At 34.9% G+C, this 26,760-nt stretch overlaps 1 protein-coding gene and 1 pseudogene across 12 annotated transcripts in view; one reads left to right on the top strand and one right to left on the bottom strand.

The window, feature by feature from the left end:
- Window positions 1-26,760, top strand: part of PEAK1 (pseudopodium enriched atypical kinase 1) — a 197,749-nt gene that overhangs the window by 75,849 nt on the left and 95,140 nt on the right. For 6 of the 12 annotated variants that reach the window (XM_072950946.1, XM_072950943.1, XM_072950945.1 and 3 more), the window contains 2 exons: window positions 11,493-11,574; window positions 16,501-16,663. The exons of 2 other annotated variants lie outside the window; for them this stretch is intronic. The gene's annotated coding sequence lies outside the window, so the exon portion shown is untranslated. Of the gene's footprint in view, window positions 1-3,322; window positions 3,371-11,492; window positions 11,575-16,500; window positions 16,664-26,760 lie in introns of those variants that run through there. 4 more of the 12 variants (XM_072950949.1, XM_072950947.1, XM_072950951.1 and 1 more) reach the window with 3 other exon arrangements.
- On the bottom strand, window positions 13,807-14,202 carry LOC102535668 (large ribosomal subunit protein eL32-like; annotated as a pseudogene).

Below are 26,760 nucleotides of genomic sequence, written 5' to 3'. Positions count from 1 at the left end.
GTCCGTGGACATTTAGGTTGTTTACAAGTCTTGGCTATTATAAATAGTGCTGCTATGAACATTGGGGTGCAGGTATCTTTTTGCATTAAAGTTCCCTCTGGATATATGCCCAGGAGTGGGATTGCTGGATCATATGGGAAGTCTATTTTTAGTCTTTTGAGGGATCTCCATACTGTTTTCCACAATGTCTGCACCAAACTGCATTCCCACCAACAGTGTAGGAGGGTTGCCTTTTCTCCACACCCTCTCCAGCATTTATTGTTTGTGGACTTTTAGATGATGGCCATTCTGACTAGTGTGATGTGATACCTCACTGCAGTTTTGATTTGCATTTCTCTAATAATTAGCAATATTGAGCATTTTTTTATGTGCCTTTGGCCATTTGTATTTTTTCTTTGGAGAATTGCTTGTTTAGGCCTTCTACCCATTTTTGGATTGGACTGTTTGTTTTTTTGTTATTAAGTTGTATAACCCATTTGCATATTCTGGAGATTAGGCCCTTGTCAGTCGCATCATTTGCAAATATTTTCTCCCATTTCATAGGTTGTCTTTTTGTTTTGTTTATATGTAATAAATATTGAAATCAGGAAATAAAAGTCCTCTAGTTTTGCTCTTCTTTTTCAAGATTCCTTTAGCTATTCAGGGTCCGTTGTATCTCATAGGAGTTTTAGGATGCAGTTCTCTTTCTGTAAAGAATAGCATTGAGATATCAATAGGGACTTCATTAAATTTGTAGATCCCTTTGGGCAGAATGGCTATCTTACCAATGCTAAGTTTTAATCCATTAAGATGGAATGTGTTTCCAGTTATTTAGATATTCTTTGATTTCGTTCAGTAATGTTTTGTTGTTTTCATTGTACAAGTGTTTCATCTCTTTGGTAATTCCTGAATATTTTATTTCTTTTGATGTTATCATAAATGAAATTGTTTTTATAATTTCCTTTTCAGATTTTTCATTGTTTTTTTTTACATTTTTTATTGATTCATAATCATTTTACAGTGTTGTGTCAAATTCATTGTTAATGTATAGAAATGCAACTGACTTTTGCGTGCTACCTTTTATTTATTTTTTCTTACCTAAACTGCTCTAGCTAGAACTTGAATGAAAGTGGCAAAAGTTGTCATCTTTTGCTTGTTCCTGATCTTAGAGGAAAAAACTTTGTCTTTAACCATTGAGCATGCCATTCCCTGTGGGTTTTTTTAATATACAACTTTTGTTATGTTGAGGTAATTTCCTTCTATTTCTGTTAAGTTTTTTATGAAAGAGTATTGAATTTTGTCAAATGCTTTTTTAGCATCGATTGAGATTGATAGCGTGGTTTTTTCCCTTCATTCCATTAATCTGGTGTATTACACTGATCAATTTTTGTATAGTGAACCATCCTTGCATCCAGAAATAAATCCTACTCGGTCTTGATGTATCATCCTGTTAGTATGAATCTGGTTTGCTATTTTGTTGAGGATTTTTGCTTCAGTGTTCATAAGAGATGTCATTGGTCTGTAGTTTTCTTTTTTGTTGTGTCTTTGGCTTTGGTATCAGGGTAATGCTAGCCTCATAGAATGAGTTATAAAGTGTTCCCTCTTCTTCAGTTTTTAGGGAAAATTTGAGAAGGACTAGTATTAATTCTTCAAGTGTTTGGTAGATTTCACTAGTTAATCTCTCAGGCCCAGGGCTTTTCTTTTTGGGTGGATTTTAAATTATTGATTAAATCTCCTTACTAGTTACAGGTCTATTCATATTTTCTATTTCTTTATGATTTATTCTTGGTGAGTTTTGGGGTTCTAGGAATTCGTCCATTTCAGGTAGGTTATCCAATTTTTTAGTGTGCAACTGTTTGTAGCACTCTTTTAAAATCCTTTTTACTTCTGTAATATTGGTAGTAATATCCCCACTTCAGTTTCTGATTTTAGTAATTTGAGTCTTCTCTCTTTTTTAATTTGTCCATATAGCTAAATGTTAGTTAGTTTTGTTGATCTTTTTAAAGAACCAACTTTTGGTTTCAATGATTTTTCTCTGTTGTTTCCCTCTATTTCATTTATCGCCACTCTAATCTTTATAATTTCCTTTCTTCTGCTAGCTTGAGGTTTAGTTTTTTCTTCTTTATCTGATTCCTTATGTTGTAAAGTTAAGTTGTTATTTTGAGATCTTTTCTGCTTTTTTAAATGTAAGCATTTAGATCTGTAATTTCCCTTTAGCGCTTCTTTCCCTGCATTCTGTTAGTTTGGGTATGCTATGTTTTCATTTTCATTCATTTCTAAGGATTTTCTAATTTCCCTTGTGGGTTCTTTGATCCATTGGTTATTGAAGAGTATGTTGTTTAATTTCTACAGATATGTGAATTTTCCAGTTTTACTTGTATTGTTGATTTCTAACTTCATCCTGCTGTGGTCGGAAAAGGTATTTTGTATGATGTTTATCTTCCTAAGTCTCTTGAGACTTAATTTGTGTCCTAAAATACTGTCTGTCCTGGAAAATATCCAATATGCACTTGAGAAGAATGTGTATTCTGTTGTTGGGTAGAGCGTCCTGTATTTTGTCTGTAAGATGTAGTTGGTATATTGTGTTAAATCTTCTATTTCCTTATTTTCTGGTTGTTCTGTCCATTATTGTAAGTGGAGTATTAATAGTTGGAGTAACTCCAGCAATTATTATCTATTTATTCCTTCAATTTTGTCAATTTTTGTTTCATATATTTTGATGGTCGATTAATATGTACGTAAACATTTATAAGTGTTATATCTTCTTGCTGTGTTAAACCTTTTATTAATATAGTATCTTCTCTTTTTTAATGAGAGAAAATGATGTTTTAAAGAACAATTAATCTTTAATATACTTCCTCATCCATCTGCAAAGTTAAATATTTTAAATAGCTAATCATCATAAACATATAACATACAAGTTATATTTTTACAAACATTGACAAAGAATTTATTGCTTATATCAGGTACTTCCAATTCTTCTCGGAGAAATATTGCAGAAGTTTCAGCTAATAAAGCTATGTATACAGATAAAACAAGAAGAGAAATAATCTATTTCTCCCTGTTTAAAAACAAGAATCGATGTAGTTGAAACTGGGTAGATACAGCTATAAAACATAAGCTCATTCTTACCATTCTAACATTTTGGTTTCTTATCAAAATAGATGTTCCTCCTGTAGGCATGACTGTATGATAAGAAGTCTGATCCATGGTTGGAATTTTTCAGTTCTGTTTATGACCTAATGATGCTTTGTGCAGTGCTCTGCTGGAATTTACTAGCTTACAGTCTTGATGCAGTTTTTTTGTGTTAAGATGAGTCAGTTTTCAGTATTAAATAATTCCATGGTAACCTACACAGAGAATAGTTTCTGCTTAAATGAATCAGGAAATGGTAAGCCTTTAATAATAAGGTTAAGGCATTTGAATGTTTGAGAAATGAGAGTTAATTAAGTAGACTTGACAGAAGACCATGTTTTTCTTCAAAGCAGCTATTGTCTCTAGATCCAATAAAAGTGAAGAGGCATCAGTTTTTACTACAATATTCTGTGGAGATTTTATTGATTTAGAGCTGTCATTTTTCTCTTCTTTAACATTGGCTACTGTTTTTTGGTTGTATATACACGATGCTTATTTTAATAAAACATTCTTATATGTGAGGAAATATACAGCTTAGTAAAAACTTGGAAAACAGGCCATTGAGGTTATCATTTATCAGAAATATTCTGATCACCAGTGTTGCCTATGCATATGAGCTGTGAGGTCACCCTGAGGGGTACTCTTTATAAGCTCAGTCAGAGTTATTAAAGCCAGGGGAAAATTAGTATTCAATGCTCTGCTGTTTTATTTCTCACTTGATTTAACTTAAAAGTGCTTTAGGACCTTGACCTATTTTAGTAGTGTTCATTTATTGGTAGTGATTATTAATTGATGAATTGGGATTTGATGTCATCTGTTCTGTGTTAACCAATTTATTTTGTTTTTCATATCCTGCTTTACAAATTGTGTGCATTATATATTTGCATCGAGACACCAGTTTTATTTTATAAAGCATTCTTTCCTTAATGAGGTATAAATGTAAGGTACAGTTAGGTTACTTCCTATAGTCATGAAAGAACCAGGGCCAAGTCCAGAATCTCATCTAACTGTGGAATGTCTGGCATCCATATGAGATACTGATAGTGTTTAATTTTTAATTCATACAAATTGTTTGTGTGATAGGTGGTATCTAACTCTAACGTATACTACATAAGAACTATAAGTTTCCTCTCAAGATTTAACACATCCATTAGTTTTAAAATGCAAGGGTTTATAGTGTTTTATATATTTAAGAATGCATTCATATTATTTATGTTTACTTTATCTTCAAAACAACCCCGGGAAACAAACATTATCTTTTAAGTAAACTGAGGTTCATCAAGATTGTTTTTGCTTGGACAAAAATTCAGGTTTCTATTCTTTGTTAGTCCTCTGTTACTCTACAAAGGGAGCAATCGTTGGAAAATATTTCATGATTACAGATGTCAAACCACTGTAAGACTAATAATTCCTTATTTGTGCAGCACTGGCACTTTTTAAGCACTTCTATTATATTGTTTAACAAGAAAAGAAAATTAGGAAAGCAGAGTTCTTCTGTTATGATACTTGCTACTGTTTCCTTTATTAGACTCATACATTCATTAGATACAAAGAACCTCTATGTGCTAGACACTGGATTGGTTGCTAACGTACAAAAATAGTCTCTGCTCTCAAGGAGATGAGGCCATCGAGACACTGTCGATGACCCAACAGCCACAGACAATGTGATAGAAACTACGTTTGCTGAGGGTACTGACAAAAGCCTTTGTTTTTCATATTAAAGAGATAATGGTGTGACTGGCACTGTCCTTTTTCCTGCCTTGAATGCGGAGGTAATGCCTGCATCTGTAGCAGACAGCTTTAAAGCAAAAAATCAACACACTTAGTGGAGCAAAAAAATAGAAAGAGCCTTGGTCTTTGATGACCTTCTCGAGCCCCTGTACCAAAGCTAGTCTGTCTGCCTGTCTCTGGAGACGTCTTACGGGGTAGGGTGGGGTGGGATTAATGCCCTGTTTGTTTAAGTCAGATTTTCAATTACTTGTAGACAGATTCTTTCTCTCCTTCCCTCCCCTCCTCTCTCCTCTCCTCTCCCTCTCAAGTTTTTACCTTTCTTTTAATGAACATTTAGCATACACACTGAAGTACACAGTTGTATCGTGAATCCCCATCACCCAACTGCAATAGTCAATCAATATTTGGCCAACCTGGTAAATTCTCACACTTTCCGCCTTAGTAATTAGAACTTAAGTTAAGGAATTAGATAATAGAAATATTACAAAAATACTGTGGAAGCACAGGGAAGACAGTGACTAACGTGGCCTGAGGTGGAGTCAGAGGCTCATCAGGGAAGACTTCACAGAGAAGGTGACATCAGCAGAGGCTTTAAGGGCAAGTAGAAAACGAAAGAGAGAAGATTACTAGTGAAACTTCCAACACGTATAAAGGGCCTTTAAAAAGTATGAGATATTCAGAGAATGGGAAATAGATTGCTATGGCTAGAATATAGAGCTTATCAGAGACAAGTGTCAGTAGATGAGTCTAAGAAGATGATTTGGTGCCATGTTGTTAAAGAGCATGTATACTGTACGGGGAATCTCAAGCTCATCTTACAGGTACCAGGAAGTGAATAGTGTAATTAAGTCTTGGAAAAATAATACTGACAGTAAATCACCTGTGATTCTGGAGTAGAGGGTGGAGAGGGAAGACAGTAAGCTGTAAGGATGGTCCAAAATAATAGGAAGGCATTTAGTGATAACTGTAGTGGGCTTGGGCAGGGGGAGATAACCTTAAGAGATATTTCAGAGGAAGAATCAACATGATGCTTCCTGGGTACAATGTGGAGAAGGGAATCAGAGTCACAATGACTTGAGTAGGTGTGATGATGGTGCTAATATTGGAGACATAATATAGCAGAAGACAGGTTTACGGTAAGTGCAGAAGGTCACCTTAGTCTTTTAAGTTTGAAGTGCTGATAGGACATTCAGGTGGAGGCGTCTAGGAGACAAAAAGGAAATACAGACTTAGGAAAGTCTCAGACTAGAGAGTCTCATAACTTACCTTCCTATCAGATGTGTCATATGTCACATGTCATTCATACACACACACACACACACACACGTATATGTGTGCATATATACGTATGTATATGTCCACACAGGTAAACATACACATATATACGCACATATACACATTTGATCCTCATTCGTGGATTCCATATTTGCAGATATACCTACTTTCTAAAATGTATTTGTAACTCCCAGATCAATAACTATGGTATTTTCACGATCATTTGCAGACATAAACTGAGTGGTTAAAAAAAACGCAGAACAACACCCCCAAAACTGAGTTGCCTGATGTGCACTTTCTCAGCTGAGGTCAGACAAGGTGACACCTTGCCTTCTTGTTTTAACACTCATACTGTAATGAAGCATCCTTTTTTGCAGTCGCCTTAGTTCCATGTTTTTCACATTTTGTGCTTTTTGGGGGGTGATTTCACTGTTAGACATGCCCCCCAGCTGTTGTGCTAAAGTACTGTGTAATGTTCCCAAGCACATGAAGGTTGTGATGTGCCTAATAGAGGAAATACGCTTGTTAGATAAGTTTTTGTTCAGTTATGAGTTACCTTGTTGGCTGCAGGTTCAGTTTTAATGAATCAACAGTGTATATTGATTAAGGTATCTTTAAACCGAAGTACACATTTAAAAACGTATACATATTGATAGGTTGATAAAATGTAAGCAGAGTCCCCGTATTTCCCATTTCTTGGAAGCAGTGGAAGCACATGATTCAGTAATTTGGTGTTTGTGGAAACTTCATAGAACATAACTACTGCAAATAGCAAGGATCGACTGTGTGTAAAAGCTGCTACTCTTTAATGAATGATCCTTACCTTGTACAATGCAGACATTAGTCCCAATTTATGGTGGCGATTGTTATCCCAGGATATATAGCTCTCTTTTCTTTTTGAAAAAATAAATCCATATCAGATAAAAAATAGTGTGCTGTTACAGATGGATGATTCCATATTCCCTAAGCCAGTGGGGTTTTTTTAAAAATAAAAATGGAATATTGAAGAAATATAGGTGGCATTGCCTGACAGCATCTAAATGATCATCTACAGTGCACCTGAGCATAACGTGTTTGTCAACATCATGTTGGTAGGCTGCCAGTTTCTTTTATAGCTTGATGTTATTCTCTTTAGCAAGCTTGCAACATTTTCATTCCATCTTCTCTTTGAGAAATTTATTTTACAGTGGTGTTCATGTGTGAGGAGATTTCATAATCCAAGACTAGCGTTTGTGCATTCATATCTGTCAATTTGCTCAAATACAGCAGCCTAAAAGGATTTTTTAACCTTTCATTCACTAATGTTAGTTCGTATCAGTAGGGGTGTTTTAAAATGACAGGTATTATGTGAGAGTGAGAATCACCCATATCTTCTGACATAACATCAGTGTTATGTTGAAAATTAACATTGAGCTTTGTATCTTGCTTTTTCCTGTCTGCAAATCTGAAAGCAGGGAATTGGTGTTTACAGAGACAAGGGCAAGAAGACATACAAATCCATGCAAATGATTTTTAAGCTCCAAAGTGCTTCTGTGCTTGCTAATATAAATCTCTTTTCTAATCACCTCTCCTCTTGATATAGAAGATGTGCCTTGGGTTGTTACTATCTTATACAGATATATTAAGTATATAAAATAAAAATGATGCAGACATTCATGAATAGATGCTCCTATTGGGATAGCTGGTTTATTCTATTTATTCTTCTAATTTGATCCTCTTCTGACTAATGTGTGATTTTCTAGTTAATGTGTTAGGATGAATCTTCTCTGGCTTTACTGCAAGCAGTAGATTTTGCGTCATGAAGTATAGTTCAGGGATGACAGCATTTTCCCCCTCTTCTTACTCTTGGTAGATAACCTTAATCTTCACTCTTCATATGGGAATACGTCATAGGTCCATTCCATACTATGACTAGTGTATTTAAGTTGCAGGATTGATATTCTTTAGTTCTGCATTCAGAAAGCAAAATACCTACAATTCAATTCCTCTGTGAATTGGCATTAAGCTTACTATATTTTCATTTTCACCTGCTGATTTGGAGCAGCCTAATGCTCTAATATTAAAGATTATTTAATGAGATCGACTAGCCCTTGACCTAATTGAGGGAGTCTGTGTTACCTTATTCCAATTTCAGTAAGCTATTATGCCATATAGAGATATGTTATAATTTCAGGATTTTATGTAAGTTCTTCAGTACATGCTAATTAAGTGGGAGTACCTTCTCAAATTTATAAAAATGTGAGGGATTAACTAAAAGATGAAAATATCTTTCTAAACTAATACCTCTAATGAAACCGCAGGTTAGTGTCTGTCAATGATAAGTATGTCATACAATTTCAGAGAAAACTATTTTAAAATTTTTGATGATTTCTTGGTTGTGGTCTCTAAACATCTTTGTACAGGACGGCTGCATCTGTGAGTTTATATTTGCTGTTTACTGTCCCTCAAGTCTTGCCTTATCCACTTCTTGTCTACGTGTGTCATGTCTGTTTTACTCACTCAAATATTTTCCTTTCTTCAACAATCTGTGACCGATTACTCCTCATATCCCAGATCAAGACTTTTCTCCAAAGAAACACTGAAATCCGTCTAGTTTTCCCTTCTCACTGGCTTTATATGTATAAATTATTTGCTGCTTTGTCATTAGTTTGCTTAGTTTCAGTTTAGTTTAACAAATATTTCCTGAGTGCTTGCTGGAAAATGTGTGAGCTTGGTGGGGTAGGAAAGTATACTCTGGAGGCTTCCCAGAGGAGGTGATCCTGGACCTGAATCTTGAAGAACAAGTAGGAATTTTCTATTCATGGAAGGGGTATAAGGTTATATTGGCAAAGAGAAGGGCATGAGGTTTGACAAATAGTTCAGTATGGCTGTGGTGTGATAAAGTGGGAGATAAGAAATTAGACTGAAGAGATATGCATGAACCAAGTCATTTGGGCATTTGTTTTGTGAGTGAACTTGGGCTGTATTCTGTGGATAATAGATAGCCATTAAAGGGTTTGACATACACATAGTGTGGCAAGATTTTCATTTTAGAGTGGTCGTTTTGATGGCAGAATGGTAAATGATTTTGATGTAGGATGAGAGTAGAGGTGGGTAGACCAGTTAGATTACTGATTTAGTCATATTGAGAGATAATGACCTGGATTTGAATACTTTTAATAGGATAAAGTTAAAGAAGTATACTTGGAAAGTATTTAGAGTAGAAATCAAACAAACATTTTAAATGATTGGTAAAATGTGAGATTACTGTCAGACTTTTGGTTTCTAAGTGGCTATGGTATAACAGGGAATTTAAAGAAGGAACAGAATTTAAGAAAAGCTTTTAACATATGGTGCCTCTGGTACTTTCAGGTGGGGAAATTGGAATCTGATGCTCAGGTGAAAGGTCAGGATTAGAGGTAGTCATGTGAGGGTCCTTCAGTCCTGTGGGTAGAGTATGAAGTGAGCAAAAAGCTGAGCCCTAGGGGAAAGGAAAAAGAGGAACCCAAGATGGAAACTGAGAAGGAAAAAGCTCTGTGTCTTTGCCTAATTCCCCTTGAAAGGAGGACAACTTTATCCTTTTTGTATCCTCAGTAACACCTTGAATAGTATACTGTATAGCAGATACTCAGCAAATGTTTGCTACTTATTTTATTCAGCTGGAAAGCATCTCATTTACCTTGAGGTTTTATTTCATATTTTACCCAATTCCATGACTTGACAAGAAATATTCTTAGGATTTTTAAAAACTGAAATATAGTCAGTTTACATTGTGTCAGTTTCTGGTGTACAGCATAATGTTTCAGTCATACATGAACATACGTATATTTGTTTTCATATTCTTTTTCATTACAGGTTACTACAAGATATTGACTATAGTTCCCTGTGCTATTCAGTATGAACTTGTTGTTTATCTATTTTATATATAGTAGTTAGTATTAGTGAATCTTGAACTTCCAGTTTATCCCTGTCACCCCCTTTACCCCACAGTAACAATAAGTTTGTTTACTATGTCAGTGATTCTGTTTCTGTTTTGTAGATAAGTTCATTTGTGTCTTTTTTTTTTTAAGATTTCACATTCAAGTGATATCATATGGTATTTTTCTTACCAAAAATATTTAAAAATTCATGTCATTTCATGAGCACCTACTATGTACTAGGCACTGTGTTAAATACTTTATATGTGTTACCTGATTTTATCCTTAAAATAATCCTATGAAGGTAGGTTTTATCATTGACATTTGGTTATGAAGAACCTGAGGCTAAGAAAGGTTAAATGACTTGATCAACTTTTTCACGTCTATATAATTCCATGTTTCATTTTCTTAACCACAAATGATGATCTATTATGTGTTTAGACCAAAAGACATTTGAAAGTCTCCTGTCCTGGTTCCATTGTGATAATTACTCTGACCCAGAGGCATACATTTATAGAAATTCTGCATTGTCAGTCTTAATATGGATTAGCATGGTAGTTGGACACCTCTTGTTTCCTGAGTGCAGTAAGGCTTTTTTTTTTTTTATTAATTCTTTTTTATCTCTCTGGACCACTGTTTCTCCATTTTTCTCTTAGCAGTTTGTATTAGATGATTACCAAATTGCTTATAAATTTAGGAGTTTGCGATTTACAAATGTTAGCCACTATTTATAAAAATAGATTTTAAAAAATTTGTATAGCACAGGGACCTATGTTCAATATCTTATAATAACCTTTAATGGAAAAAATATGAAAACAAATGTATGTATGTCTATGCATGACTGGGACATTGTGCTGTACACCAGAGACTGACACATTGTAACGGACTGTACTTCAATTTAAAAAAATTCTAAAATCCTGTAAGTCTACATTTTGAAAAACTCAAAAACCAGTTGCTTCGAGTTTACTAACAGGTTTTAGTGATCCACAGGATACTTGACTCAGCTAAAATTATATGCAAAACATGATGCATGTATGTGCATTTTCCTGGACATGCAATTCCTAGCTTTCATCTGATTCTCAGTTTCACATACCTTACCATTCACGCTTCACTCAAAAGTTACGAGCTATAGCTCTGGAGGTGTTTTTGCATAATGAAATGAACTACAGTGCTTCGTGCAATCCTATTCTGAGTAGTTAAATCATCTTCAACAAAGTATTGTTACTCATTGAAACTAATTTTTTGAGGTAAGATTACTATTTGGCTTTTTAAACCTGTAATATTTTCTAAACTGAAACTAAAACTAAACTAAAACACCTCTTGGTTATTTTATCACTTAAAACAAGTCCATTACATAGAATGAGTATTGACTTATGGTAAGTACTGCCTTATGGTAAATTAAAGAATTCTTAGTTTTAAAGTGTGATTCAAATGACCTTCACTAATATGTATTCCCCACTTTGCATCTCCCTGTAGGAAAAGAATATTTGAGGTCCATTTCTAAGGGAAAAAAAGGAAGCAATGACATAGTACCTAGAGCTGGAGCCAACTAAGCTGGGTTTGTACTTTTGTTTTTTAGTTTATTATTATGTTATTTAATTATTTTATTGTGGTGGTGAAGGGGAGGTAATTAGTTTTATTTATTTTTAGAGGAGGTACAGGGGATTGAACCCAGGACCTTGTGCATGCTAAGCATGTGCTTTACCACTTGAGCTATACCCTCCCCCCTGTACTTTACTTTTCTTAATGTAAATTGTTTATTCTAGTCTTGAATCCCTTGATTGCAAATCTCCTGCCTTTTTCTAGCAGCAGACCTTATAATTTTGAGCCTTGCCTTCGTATGGAAGAGACAAAGATGAGTAAGATATGTTCCTTTCTAAGTATTTGCAATGTCTGGGAATGTGAATGACAGAATGATAAAAAGCTAGATTAACAGTCTCATTTTCAGATAAGAAGCTTGAGAGGTTTGATAAATTGCTCAGGGTCAAAGCTCTTAGTCAAACTGGGATTCAGACACAGATTTGTTGACTCCAAACCCCCCTTTTCATTATGTCACATTGCCCCTCATTTTATTTAGATTTAGTTGTTGTACAACTACTGATAACAGAAGTTGAGGACCAGGACCCCGTGTATTTAATTTAAGGAATCTTTCTGATGAAATAAAAGAAGAGGAAACATTTTCTATTTTCCTAAAGTTCAGGGGATTAGAGAAGGAAACTAATATTTACAGAGCACTTCACTATGTGGCAGACACTGTTATAGAGTCTTAACACGAGCTAGCTCATTTAATTCACAATAACCAAGTGGCATACTTGGTATTACCCTTGTTTTAAAGAAAGTTGAAGAGACTGAAGATCAGAGAAATAAATTGCCCCAAATCACATAGCTAGTAAGTAACCAAAGCAGAATTAAAACCCTTTATTGGGAAAGGTTACATGGGTTTTACATCATAACCTATTGACTTAAAACTGAGTATCACACAAACCAGATGAAGAGCTGGACAGTTTGACCTAAGCTCCTTCTGCTGTTAGTGTCATTTGTAAACATTCTTAACAGAATGGTTTAACAGTTAAATCATCTTTACCAAAATAATATTTACATTTTCTTAATAAGCTTTCCATTGTATTCAGTTTGAAAGATAATTGTTTAAGCTGTGGTGAAGAGAGAGTAAGAGTTTAAAGTCACAAGATAGTGAGCAGCCTTCTATCACATGATCAAAGGAGCAGTACGATGGGAATCAGGTCTGAGTCTTTCCTACTCCCAACTTTCCTATTGACTTATGTGTCTCTTAGCCTGTTTTTGGACTCATTTTATGACATGAGAAGGTTGAGTTAATTGTTCCCTAAGTGTCTTACAACTATGAAATTATCCCAACAGTAAGTAGATTTTTTTATGTGCTTCATATGTAAATATTAAAGAATTTTTAGAGGTGGGAAGTCTTTAGAGATCATCTAACTGAATCCTCCAATATGGTAGATAAAGAAACTTACCTTACATTTGTATGACGCTTTCAACATCCAAAGCTCTTTCACATATATTAATCTCATACAAGCTTCACCTCAATCTTGTGGATTAAATATTATCATCATCATGGTACAGATGAGCAACTGAATTGGTCTAGGGTCACACAGCTGAGCTTAGACTAAGTGACTGACTCTCAACCTAAAGTTCCCCATGTTGTCTTGGTTTAGTGGAATTAATTACATCCTGTAATGAAGTCCTGTTGTGGGCAAAAGTGAGAATTCAGTGATTTATGAAACAAACCCAAGCAGGAAAAACAAACATTTCCAAGTACGAAAGTGGTAATGACTACAGCGTACAAATAGCAGAAACAAAGCGGGAAGGAGATGGCAAAAACCAGGGTCTAGTTGATTTAATTGTTGTTTTTATTTATTCCTGGTTTCGGAGTAAGTGTAATTGACTATGCCTTCAAGTTCACTCATCTCTTTTTTCTGAAGTGCTTATCTCATCTGGTGAAATTTTCATTTCAGATATTGTATGTATATTTTATCCCAAGAAGTTCTCTTTGCGTTTTTTTTTTTTGAAAACCCCCCATTTCTGTCTTCACTGTGTCCCTGTTTTCATTTATATCCTTGAATATGGAGTGTACTTACAATATCCTTTCAATGTCGTTGCCTATTAATTCTATTGTGTCTGTTATTTCCGGGGCTCTCTCTGTGTTGACAGATACTGTTCTGATTATAGACCACATTTCTTCTTTATATGTCCAGTAAATTTTTGTTTTGAGTTTCGTGGTTTTATTAACACAAATACAACGTGCATGGGCTGTCTATTCGTTTTCTTCGCCGCGCAGCCTGGCGTTAGGGTTGGTGGCTCTGATGGCCAGCTGGGCTGCTGTTTCCACAGTGGCTTTGCGGTTCTTGTGAGCAATCTCAGCACAGTAAAGTTTGTTGCACATCAGCAGCACTTTGAGCTCCTTGACATTGTGGACCAGGAACTTGTGGAAGCCGCTGGGCAGAATGTGCTTTGTTTTCCTGTTGCTCCCATAGCTGATGCCAGGCATCAGGATCTGGCCCTTGAACCTCCTGCACATCCTGTTGTCAATGCCTCTGGGTTTCCGCCACTTCCGCTAAATTTTGACATATCAGTCTGACTGGTGCCAGATGAACTTCTTGGTCCTCTTTTTGATGATCTTGGGCTTCACAAGGGGTCTGGGGGCGTCCATGATGCCGACTAGGAGATGGCTGCCACCTCTGTAGGTAGTGCTGAGAAAGAGAGGGTATATGTCCAGTAATTTTTAATTAAATGTCAGATATTTGTGAATTTTACATGTTGAGTTCTTGATTTTGTGGTATTCCTTCAAAGAGTATTGGACTTTTTTTGTAATAGGCATTTAAAATTGCATATTAATGTGATCCTTCCTAGGTTTTCTAGGCTTCCAAGTTCCTTTCGTGGGGAGGTGTCTAGAGTACCTTTATTCTAGGGCTCCTTTCCCCCTAATTCTGTGGTGTGGCCCTTCTTGGTCACTGCTGGTAGCCTTGTATCATTCCAGTGAGCTTTTTCCCTTCTTGCTAGAGGGACCTTGTTGAAATCTTGGCCTCATGTCAGCTCTGAGAATACTTTGTCTTAGAACTCCCTGGTAACTTTTTTTCTTTAGAAGTTCTTCTTGGCTTGTCTCAAGAAATTTTACCCTTCTCATGTACAGGTTTTTATTTAGCTAAATACTCAAGGGAACCCTCAGTCAAATTACTGGAACTCTTTTCCTTCTCTCTGGAACTCTGCCTCATAAATTCTAGCTACTTTGGCCTCTTTGCGCTTTTTTCTCCATCTCCTCAGGTCAACAAGATTGCTAGGCTCTATTTGGGTTCTTCCTCCCGTAGTGGAGTGGTAAATTGCTTCCTGGCTGAGAGCCTTGGGTGATGGTAGGGCTCGCCTTGTTTGTGTCCCTTTTTTCAGGGATCACAGTCCTGCACTGCCTGTGTCTGAAAATAGTCCTCTCCTATGTTTTATACTGTATTCTAGTTTGCAGTGGAAGGATTATTCTGGACCTGTTTATTTCATCATGGCCTCAAAAGCAGAAAGTGAATCATTCTAGAATGAGATTTAATGCTAATACCTTTAGAAAATTCTGAAGCTCTCAAGCAATTGTTTTTTTTTAACCTAAAAAGGTTAATATACCATTTGATCTAGTGTTTTAAAATATAATTCCTATCATTTTAAAGCATAACTGTGTTGAGTATATGTACTTTATGTCAGGAAATGATAATTGTTATCTGGAGAGGGCCAGATATTATATATTTTAGACTTTGTGGGCTGCACGGTCCTTGTTGCAACAGCTCAACTCAGGTGTTGTAGTACAAAAGCAGCCATAATGATATATTTTAAAATGGACTGGTATGTTCTGATAAGATTTTATTTATCAAAAATGAAATTTGAATTTCATACAATTTTTATGCCTAAAAATATTCTTTTTCTTTGGTCTTTTTTTCCAACTATTTAAAAATCTTGAAACTATTATTACCAAAGGGGAAAGGGTCGGGGGAGAGGTAAATTAGGAGTTTGGGATTAACATATACACACTACTGTAGAAACTGAATACAGTTCCCTGTGTTATACAGTAGGTTCTTGCTGTTTATTTCATATACAGTAGTGTGTATCTGTTAATCCCCAACCTCTAATTTATCCCTCTGTGCCCTTTCCCCTTTGGTAACCATAGTTTGTTTTCTATGTTCCTAAGTCCGTTTTTGGAAAAATCTACTTTTAAAAATGCTTTCCTGTTGTCTTAAAATTTATTGAAAGAGTCAGTTCTACAATATGTAAGCGCAACCAAGAATCATTTAAAAGTGGTCTCATTATCTTTCATTTTCTTTTTTATTCTTCCACTTATTTTCTTGTATTTTGTGTTACAGAAAAAACAAATTAGGGATTTAAACACACATAGTTTAAACATGCACATAGTTGATGCTTAAGAGTCAGAAATAGATAGGAATTTATTAATTTAATTTTTTGTGATACTTTGCATACTGAATTAGAAATATATTTCACACTTAAGCCTAAAGTAAAACTGCAAAGTTGTTTGAGAAATTTTTGCAATCAGAGATGTCTACTGTCATATTTTACAGAGGCTATATCAAGGTTGGACAATGTGACTTTTAGAATTGGATTTTTATGAAGGTGAAATAGAGTTTAATATTTCTCATTTTTATATTTCTAGTAAAAAAAAAAGAAATATATGAAGACAATCAAATGAAGTCTTAGAAAGCCTCAAGTGCATCAGTGCTAGTTTGACTCTTGTACATTAGTTGGTTCTTAGGTATGACGTGGATAGCTCTTCAGTGTGTGAGATTCTGTTCATGTCTCCTTCTAAGTGAAGAAGTTACTTCTTAAAAGAATAATTTTAATTATAAATATTGAGTGAAAGGGTAAAATTAAGACTATCCTAAAGGAAAGAATAATGTCCAATATGTTAAAACTAGTTTAACTCTCTAGTTTAGCTCTATTTTTTGTTGTTGTTCTCTTGCAGTAAACATTGCTATCTTCAGAATAAGTTAAGGAATGAGAGGCGAGGAAGAAAGGACTTTCATCCTGGAAGGACCCAAAGCACTTTGAAAGTTTAAAGGAATGTACTGATAGCTGCTAAAATCACCTTTGTTACCGAAATGGATGAAGTACTTCAGATTTAAATGGTAACCAGAATTCTCACATTATGTTACATTTCTATCAAGAACTTTAAATGACTTGAAAGAACTTCTTTTTAAGTTTAAACATTTACCTTACAAATACCAAACAATAGAAAAAGCTGGTAATTTACAACTTATTTAGCAGAGTCAGGTTTTTGTTTTGGATTTGCATATGTGACCCTAATATTAGCCAAAAGAATTGTTGCTTTTTTCCCGGGTTATGAACTTCTTAACTTAGAAACAGATAGATTTATTTGAGTAAAAATATGGCATAGTAATATTACACTTATAGGTCCAACTTTTACCAAATATTTTTTCCTTTCATAGGAATAACCCAGGTGATCTAAGTAGTTGTAGCCCATCACATATGCAGAGCTTTTCAGTCTTGTTTTCTGAACTTTATTTCACATTGTTTTTTAGTTTCTTTACGTGACATCTGGTCCCTTGATCTTTTTCCTTTCACATCTGACATCTTAATTTAATCTGAAAGGATTATAAATTTATTTCTTTTTGTGAAATTGCAGTGACTGTTACATTTCAAGTAGAGTGGAAACCAATTATGGAATGACTTAAGATTCTTTGTTAGTCTTCTTAAATTTCCTTGATCTTAGGCCAAAATTGTTTCAGTGCATGTTTTGTAAAGACTCAGATGGTTGCAGTTTTTTTTTATGGCATTATAGTGTACAATTAGAACTTTTATTCATTGGAAATCTGTTACTCTGATTTTGAGGAATAATCATTTGCTTGAGTCACTGTGTCTTGGTGAGTGAGTGCAATTGACTAAAACTAGGTCCTTACTATGAATCAGGACATATGAAAAATCAAATACAGTATTAATTACTAGTCCTAATGATTCTAAACATGCAGGGCCTTTTATTTTAAGGAAATGATTCAAATTGACAGGTGTCATCCAGGATAAATAGTATGTAAACATGAATATTTGAATCACTCTTTCCTGTGCTAACATTAACCTGGATAGAAAATACCTCAACATTTTTTAAACAATTCTCAATTATTGATTAAACCTCTACTTATGGCATAATTAGAACTTCCTGTGCTCTTGTTACTACTAGCCACGTAGCAGCATTTAGCCTTTTAAAAATGTCTAGTAAATTCTTTCTAGTCCTCAACCATTAAAAAATTAAAGTTGAAAAAAGTAACTTTTGAAACACAGCAGAAATTAAAGTGCTGAATGTTCACTTACATAGTTAAGATAATATGTAGAAAGTCACCAAACTTCCCTGTCTTCTCTATTTAGGATCTGTTTTCTTTATACATTTAACTGTATCTTATTCTATAATCTCTTATAAGCACAGTTTCATTAATGAAACAAAAGCAAATAACATCATCAAAAATTCTATTGTGATACTTTTACCATTTTTTATCAGACTCTTAACTCCATTTAAATTCATGTCAGTGATTTTTGGTAACCATGGATAGGATCATTGAAATCCATGGGCAGTGCATTTTTCTAATCATTAATTTCCACTTTTTTCACTACCAAAGTTGCTTTTAGTTATAATATTGACAAGAAACAGATCAAATTAAAACTTGAGCTCTACGAAAGAAAAGAACTGCCTTGGTTCTCCCATCTTGTCTAGTTCAGAAGTCATGAAATTCACATGCATGAAATATATAGAATTTAAAAAGATCACCTGCATTTGCATATTTAACTTTTTTAGCCCTATCTATCATGAGTGCCTCCAGAATCCTACATCTACTTTGACTTTTGAAGAGGGAATGGAATCAGAATTCTGATTGTGCAACTGATGATTTCTAATTTGTACAATTGTGCAAACTATCATGGCCACTTTGAAAAGGCTAAAATTTTAAAAATGGTATTCTAGTTATGTTAACATTGAGTCAAATACAGTTTTTTCTAAGTTCATTTCATTAGCTTAAAATTATGGTTCTTGGGAGTAGGAGAATTCTTGTAGACAGCAAGACCACTGTAAGCAGTATATCTATCAAGCATCTTAAACTCATTAAGCTTAATAGGCACTTAGAGCATCCTCTACAACACTTCCATTTAGGAAAACTATCCTTATGGAGGGAACGCCTATGTGTAATTTGCCCAGACAAAAAGGAATTAAAAGTAATAGTAATTAATGTATATTGAGTGATTACCATATGCCAAGCATTGGGATTAGTGTTTAATCTGCATTATCTTAATTAAGCTTCACGACTCTATTTGGCATAGGTCCTATTATTAAATATCTCCATTTTGCATATGAGAAAACACACTCTCAAAGAAGTTAAGTATATTGCCCTACAAGTTGCTCGTTAGAGGTAGAGCCAGCCAGATCTGTCTGACTCCCTAACCTGAACTCTTCACCAGGAGTTTATTCTAGTTTACAAATGTTCGATACAACTTGTTGAAGTTTTTCTTTACCTAGTGGCTGGTAAAGGATAGGTCTTAATATTAGCAGCACTCTTATTTAAGCTTGTAAAGTTATGCTCCCTTAAGATACACAGCATTTGTCTTTGGCAGCATCAGTTTTATTTTGTCAATAATTTATCATTGTTTTGATTATATTCTTAAAGTGTTGTTTATTATTTAATTGAAAAGATAACTTAATCTGCTACTAAGTAAAGGTTTAAGTTACTTGAAGATGATATCAGTCGACCCACATTTTATTTGAGATAAAGACTTAGAGGTCAGGGGAAGATAAAATATGCGAAACTGATCTCTTTACTCCACTTTCCTCCCTTAAAGTCTTATTTCCCTTTCTTTTTATCCCAAGAAAATTGTTCATTGTTTTTCAGTCTCAGAAACTGATACTAAAATAGTAATCAATCTATAGACCAGTTTATGTTAATGGCATAAATTTTCTGTTAAAAATTTATATATAGTCCTTTTCAAATAGGTACTGCTCATCCTAATCATAGAAAACTAAGTACATTAACTTCTTATCAAGGTTTAAGATGATTAAACTTATACTCAAAACTCAACATATTGAAGATATCAATTCTCCCTAAATTGATATATAGGCTTAACTCAATTCATAAACTCCTAGCAGAATTTTTATCAACATATAAATCAACAGTTCAGAAGAGAGAACCCAGAAGCAGCCCCACACAAGTAGAGCCAGCTGATTTTTTTAGGCAAAAGTGTAAAGGGCAATTCAATGGAGAATGGATTGTCTTCATCAAATAATGCAGATAGTCATAGTCTAAAAAAACCCACAGAAACCCTCAGCCTAAGTCTCACACACCATATATAAAAATTAACTCAGAATGGATCATAGATTTAAATGTAAAGAGTAAAACCTTATTATAAAACTTTTTAGAAGGACCCATAGGACAAAATCTTTAATATCTGGGGGTAAGTGAAGAATAATTAGATAATGACAACAAAACGCATAAAAGAAACAAAAATGGGTAAGTTGGACTTCATCAAAATTAAAAACTCTTTTATGCAGAAGACCCAGTTAAAAGAATGAGAAGACAAAAGAGTCAGATGTAGAATACTTAGAGAAGTCTCAAAACTTAACAGTTGAGAAAACAAGTCAATTCATAAATGGGCAAAAGATATGAAGAAATATTTCACCAAAGAGGATATACTCTTTTAATATCATTGGCAGATAAGTACATGAAAAGATGTTCAACATCACTTGCTATTAGGGAAATGCAAATTAATGCCATGATGAGTTAACACTATTCACTTGTTAGAACAACTAAAATGAAAAATAGTATGCCGGTGAGGATGCAGAGAAATTAGATCTTTCATACATTGCTGGTAGGAATATAAAATAGTACAGACACTCTGGGAAATGATTTGATAGTTTCTTTATAAACTAAACTTACACTTACCATATAACCCAGCAATCCCACTTTTGGCCATTTATCCCAGTAAAATGGAAACTTACGTCCACATAAAAACATGTACATGATTATTCATGCCAGCTTTATTTGTAGTAACCACAAACTGAACCAGCCAAAATGTCCTACAATAGGTAAATGGTTAAAGGAACTGCCGTACATCCACGCTGTGGAATATGATACCAGCAATAAAAAAGGAATGAGCTATTGATACACATCACAGCTTGAATGGATCCCAGGGACATTAGGCTGAGTGAAAAAAAAAGCCAATCTCAAAGAGTCACATACTGTATGATTCCATTTATATAACATTCTCAAAATGACAAAATTATGGTGACGAAGAACAGATTAGTTGTTGCAGGGATTTGGGGAGATTGAGGGGCAGATGGGTCAGTGTGATTATAAAGAGATAGTACAAGGGATACCTTTGCAGTGAAGGAATAGTGTGTATCTTGATTGTGGTGATGGCTACAGTCATCTATACATGTCATAAAAGGACATTGAATATACACAAATTATACCCAAGTCAGTTTCTTGGGTATAATATAATACTACATTTGAAGATGTGGCTATTGGGGCAAACTTGTTAAAGGGTACGTGGGGCTTTTCTCTACTATCTTTGCAACTGCTTGTTAATCTCCATTTCAAAAAAAAAGTTTTTTAAAAAGACCTATCATAATTAGTGTGGGCCAAAAAATTCAGTGCTGTAAAATGCAAGGTCGTGTTACTTCTGTAACCTTTAATGAAATTACTAGGGTGAGCTACACAGGTACCTGGTTAGGAGTTTTCAGGGTGCAGTTTTGAGTTCCAATGCCCCCAACCCCCAAATCCCATCTGATGGCAATTGTCTGCTTTGGCTTAAATCTTGTCAAGGGCATTTCTAGTTCTTGTGGCTGGCTGGCAGATTTCCAGGGCAATGTCTTGATTCCCAAAATCTCCCTATTAACAAACTGTTTCATGAGCCAGATTTGGGGAGACTGGGCCAAGAAAGTACTAGGGGTGCTGAGATCCACCCTCCTGCTTTCCTTGGGTTTTTGGGACAGATTGCTGGCTGCTTTCCACCACGTTCTCTCTCCCCTCCATGTTATGACGCTATTCCTCCTCCACTATAGGAAATACAGATGAGCCCCCTTTTGAGAACAGGAGTTGAAAAAGGTCTTGTGGCCAATTGCCCATTATCTACATATATATGATCAAATTTGTTACTTCTTCGTAATGGTTTTTTTCAGTCCAAGATTTAGTGTATGTTAAGTTTCTGAGATTTTGCATAAGTAAGAAGAGTGTTTCGTGTCCTCTGTAAAAAACAAAACAAAACAAAGCAAAACACTGTGTAATGTGATGAAAAGCAAAAAGAGAACAGGAAAAGTTATGTCATCCTTACTTTCTAAACTACAGGCGTAAAATTCGAAATGATCCGATGGATCTTTTTGGAGAGACTATTGAGAGATCTGGGTTACACCCCTACCTTCTAGTGGGATGATCAACCTACCTGACTGATGGAGTGAACTTTATGCCATTTTACATAATAACTCATTCATTCATTCAGCACACATTTACTTGGGGGAGATAATACTTGCAAAAAGTAAAAATTAACTTACTTTGTGCTAACATAGCTTTAAGTAAGCTGTGTATATTCTCGTTTTCTTGGCTGTAAACATGTCACCGTGGAAGGTACTGGGGATACAAAGAAGGGAGCGGTGTAGGTCCTGTTATCAGTGGCTCGCTGTCTGACAGGGCAGGCAAACACATGAACAGACAGATCTAGCCGTGTATCGAATGCTAATGGAGGTAGGAGGACAGAGTTGTGACAGTGCTCTTCCCTGCTTGGGAAGCATGAGGGAAGCAGTGTTACTGGATAAATAGGATTTTACTGCCAGAGAATAGTCTAGAGGAAAAGAATTCTAGGCAAAAGGAATAACACACAGAAATATACCCATCTCCTTTAGGGGAAAAATAGTCATAGACTTTTAAAGTTGAAGAGGTTGTGCAAGATATTTTATTTCAACATCCTTGCTTTACATACAAGGAAATGGAAGCTCTTGGAGGCAAATCTACTCAGACAGTATTACTCAGAAATGATAGTCTCACTTTCAGTATTTTTCAAACTTTATAGCTCAAAATGTATTTTGGTCAGCAGTTACTCTACTCCAAGAAAGAAGGTTCTTCCTCATGTTTTCTTTTTTTATGAATCTGCTTTACTTCTAAGCTGAAATGTAGCTAGGTGTTATTTCTGTTTCTCTTAAATTTTTTTATTATGAAAAATTCCAAGAATTCATAAAATGTTCAGAATAATATAAAAAACATCTATTATCTCACTACCAAGAATTAATTGAAAATTAACATTTTCATTTCTATTAAAAGAAATAAAACCATTTAGGAACAAATGAAATCCTCTTTGTACGTCTCTTGAATCTCATTCATATCCTTCCTTCTCCATAGAAAATGCTCTATGAGGTTGGTGGTATGTAGCTACTCATAAACAATATGAATAAATGGTGATATACTATATGTTCATTTTGCATCTTTCATTGATGTGTGATATTCATTTAGATGTATTTTTTCATATGAGCTTAAAAAAGAGCATTGAAGAGTATGCGGTATGCTCTGGTCAGTAGTGGAGATTTACTGTTGTGTTGTGGCTTTGCTGTCTTGTGTTTTCTTCTTGGTAGCTAAAGTGCCACTGTCATCTTGTTAATTCTGTATTGTGTTTTGGAAGAAGGTAATTCCATCATTCTGTGGGTTTTCAAATATGTTTTTCTAAGACTTTTGTTGGGAAAACAGTTATTTCTGTGGACTTACACCTCTCATGTTAGCTCTTTTAATTCTTTACTACTGTGATCATTATAGCAGAAATGTCTCTTAATAGAGTCACACAACCAAGAAACGACTATACCATGTGGTAGAAACACTCCCTTTACACATGTATTGCTGGCAAGACAACAGTGCTACGTAGTAAGAAGTCATTTGTGACGTGTGGGAAGAATTAGCCTCTGAAAACACTATGGAGAGATGACCCAGGAAGAGGATGTGTATCTGGACTTTGAGTAGAGCTTAGAAGTCCTTTCACCAAGGGCCTGCCCTGGTGTGAGAGATGGTGGAGAAAGAAATAGAAATCTTGTTGTGAAAGTGAGGATTACTGTAGGTGTTGAGGACACATTTTTACCCTTTGATTACATTGCCAGCTGTAATTAGCAGTGAATGTTTTAAGTTAATGACAATCAGCTAGAATACCACTAAACATATGCAGCAATTAAAGAGCATAATAAATGCAAAGAGTTCTGTCACTAGAAGGGAAATTCACCCACCACACTCTTATAACAGTGAAAAACTGGAAATCTGCACAAATGCTTTTAATAGACAAGTCAGTTATTCCTAACCCCACTGGTCCTTTAATTCTGAAGTAATTGTCCCCATGCAGTAGCAATGGAATAATGGAGAAAAAAAGTTAGTGTCACCATTCTGGCTTATTCATTTTGAAGATTAACAATTCTGGCACATGGTCATAGGAAAGCTTATCTAAAAATACCAAATTATAAAAATGAAAGGAAACACTTGATCTCTAAGAAACTCATTCTTGGAGTCAGGCCCAACTTTTGTTTCCTTTCCTTAGTTTGACATATATAGGAAGAAAAACTTGAAACATTCTGGTTCTTTAGAACTCTTTGATGATAGATAGTGGACCATTGTATAACTGGTGCTAAAGCACAGGTAAGTTTCATATGTGGAATGTTTAAAAGGAAACAAGATGCAGATGCTTTGTTTAATGCAAAATGGGGAAATGCATAGTCAGTATCTTTATTTCCAGATAGATTAACTAGTATTTCTTCTCCACCCCATTGCCCATCTTAAAAGACCCAAACTACCAAAGCCCTCAAGAAAAGACAGATAACCTGAATAGTCCTAAATGTATTAAGGAAATTAACTTTCCACTGTGGATAACTCCAGGCCAGATGCATTTACTGGCAAATCTTACCAAGCATTTAAGGAAGAAATAATATCAATTCTCCACAAGCTCAGCCAGAAAATAAAAGAAGAAAGAATACTCCCAATTTATAAAGTCAGTATTATCATGATATCAAAACAAGCTGAAGACAGCACAAGAGAAAGATCCCACCATTACAGATGCAAAAATCCTTAACAAAATAGCAACAGATCAAATCCAGCAATATGTAGAAGTGACAATACATTATGACTAAGGATGCTTTATCCTGGGGAGAGAAGGTTGTTTTAATCTTCAAAAATGAATCACTGCAATTCACGTGTCAAACGAAAAGGAAAAAAGAAACACAATTATCTTAATAGTTAGATACTGTGTCAATTCATGATAAAGAACTCCCAACAAAGTAGGAATAGAAGAATTTCCTCAACCTGGCAAAGGGCAAGTATAAATATCCTACAATAAATATCATACTGAATGATGAAAACCTGAATGCCTTTTTTTCTAATGTGAAAACAAGGCGAGGATATCAGCATTGTACTAGAGGTCATAGCCAGTTCTGAAAAGGAAGAAAAAAATAAATGGAATGCAATTAAATAGGAAGAAATAAAGCTCTCCTTATCTGCAAATGAGGTAATTTTCTGTGTATAAAATCCCAAAGACTCTACCAAAAAATCTGTGAGTACTACTACAGTAAATTTAGGAAAGTCATAAAAAATCATATTTCTATATACAAGTAATTAACAATTGGAAACTGGAAAATTGAGGAAACAACCATTTACAATAGCACTGTAAAAATATGGAATCCTTAGGTATAAATTAAATGAAATATGCACAGCATCTGAGTGCTGAAAACCTACAAAGCACTGATGAAAGAAATCAGAGAAGATTCCATTAAATGGAGAGATATACTCTACTCAACTATTGAAAGAGTCAAAATTGTTAAGACATCAATTCTCCCAAATTGTTCTATAGATTAAATGAAGTCCCAATCAAAATCCTAGCAAGAAGCATTTTGTAGCAGTCAACAAGCTGATTCTAAAATTTTTCAGTAAGCCGAAAGAACTAGAAAAGTCAAAACAATTCTGAACAGGAACAAAGTTGGAGTACTCAGAGTACCTCATACCAAGACTTAGTATGAAACTACGGGATTCAAACAAAAATTGAAATATTACTGTTAAAAGAATATACAGATGGAAAAAATAGTCAAGAAATACATATGTATATGATCAATTGATTTTTGACAACAGTGCAGAAGTAATCCAATGAAGAAAGATTAGTCTGTTCAACAAATGATACTAGAATATTGGAAACAAAGCCAAAAGGAAACAGAGTCCTTTGCTCATAACTTGACGTAGGCCTTGGAGATAAATGAATGAGAGGAGGTGGTGAGAGATTTACCTTGTACAGGAAGTAATAAGACTGCCGTGAGACCTGCAACATCAAAATGGTAGAGGGAATTATTGGAAGAGAGTTTAATCTTGAATGAGGAGCATTTTGTATTGTGGCAAATGTGTATACATTATAGATAAATTAAGATTCACGTTATCCACCAGCTTATTAAACACCCTACTATTCACAGAACACTGGGTTAGATTGGAGGGGTATCATTAAAGGTCCCTTGAGAGAATCACATATAAACAATAACAAAACAGTGATAACTGCTATCATAGTGGTGCCAAGGAAGCCCAGAGGAGGGGACTGGCTAATATCTACACTCATCCTGAACGGACTTACCTTGCTAGCCCACTGAGCTCTGAGTACGCAGAAGAATGTTAATTGATCCATTGTCCCTTTTAGGACTTTGAGAAATTATTGATTTGATACTCAGCTGAAATCCAATATGGGATCTCTTACATCTGGTGCCATTTCAATCTCTGATAATTACCTTAGGCTCAAAGAATAGACAAAGTGAAGGAACCTGATGTGGTTTCCCTGTATCCTTCCTTTTAACTGTCATTTGATCTGCTTTTAAGTCAGTAGTCTTTCTCTTGCCTCTATCACTGGCCGTTCTGTAAAATCTCTGTCACATAAGGAAAGCAGCAAAGGAATTTTTTCAAAGACTGACAAAACTGTAGGAATGAAAAATCACCTTTTTTTTTTTTCCTATAAAGGAGTCTCCATGATACTCCACATACATAGAAAGGAGAAGCTGGATTTGCATATGATCACTTCGGCCAACCTTTTGTGGGTTTCTGATGTACATTCTCATCACTCTTTGAAGGCTTATTCATTGCGACTTGTACTCACACTTTCCTTAAAGCAAGCTCTTCTTTTATTCTCTTCCAGTCTCTGTCAAATAGCAAGAGCGTTGGTGGAAATTGCTTTTCCATAAAAAGAACTG

The sequence above is a fragment of the Vicugna pacos genome, chromosome 27, assembly GCF_048564905.1.
Source record: "Vicugna pacos chromosome 27, VicPac4, whole genome shotgun sequence".
Taxonomy (NCBI): domain Eukaryota; kingdom Metazoa; phylum Chordata; class Mammalia; order Artiodactyla; family Camelidae; genus Vicugna; species Vicugna pacos.
The sequence above is the reverse complement of the archived record's forward strand: the minus strand, read 5'-3'. Positions and strand labels throughout refer to the sequence as shown.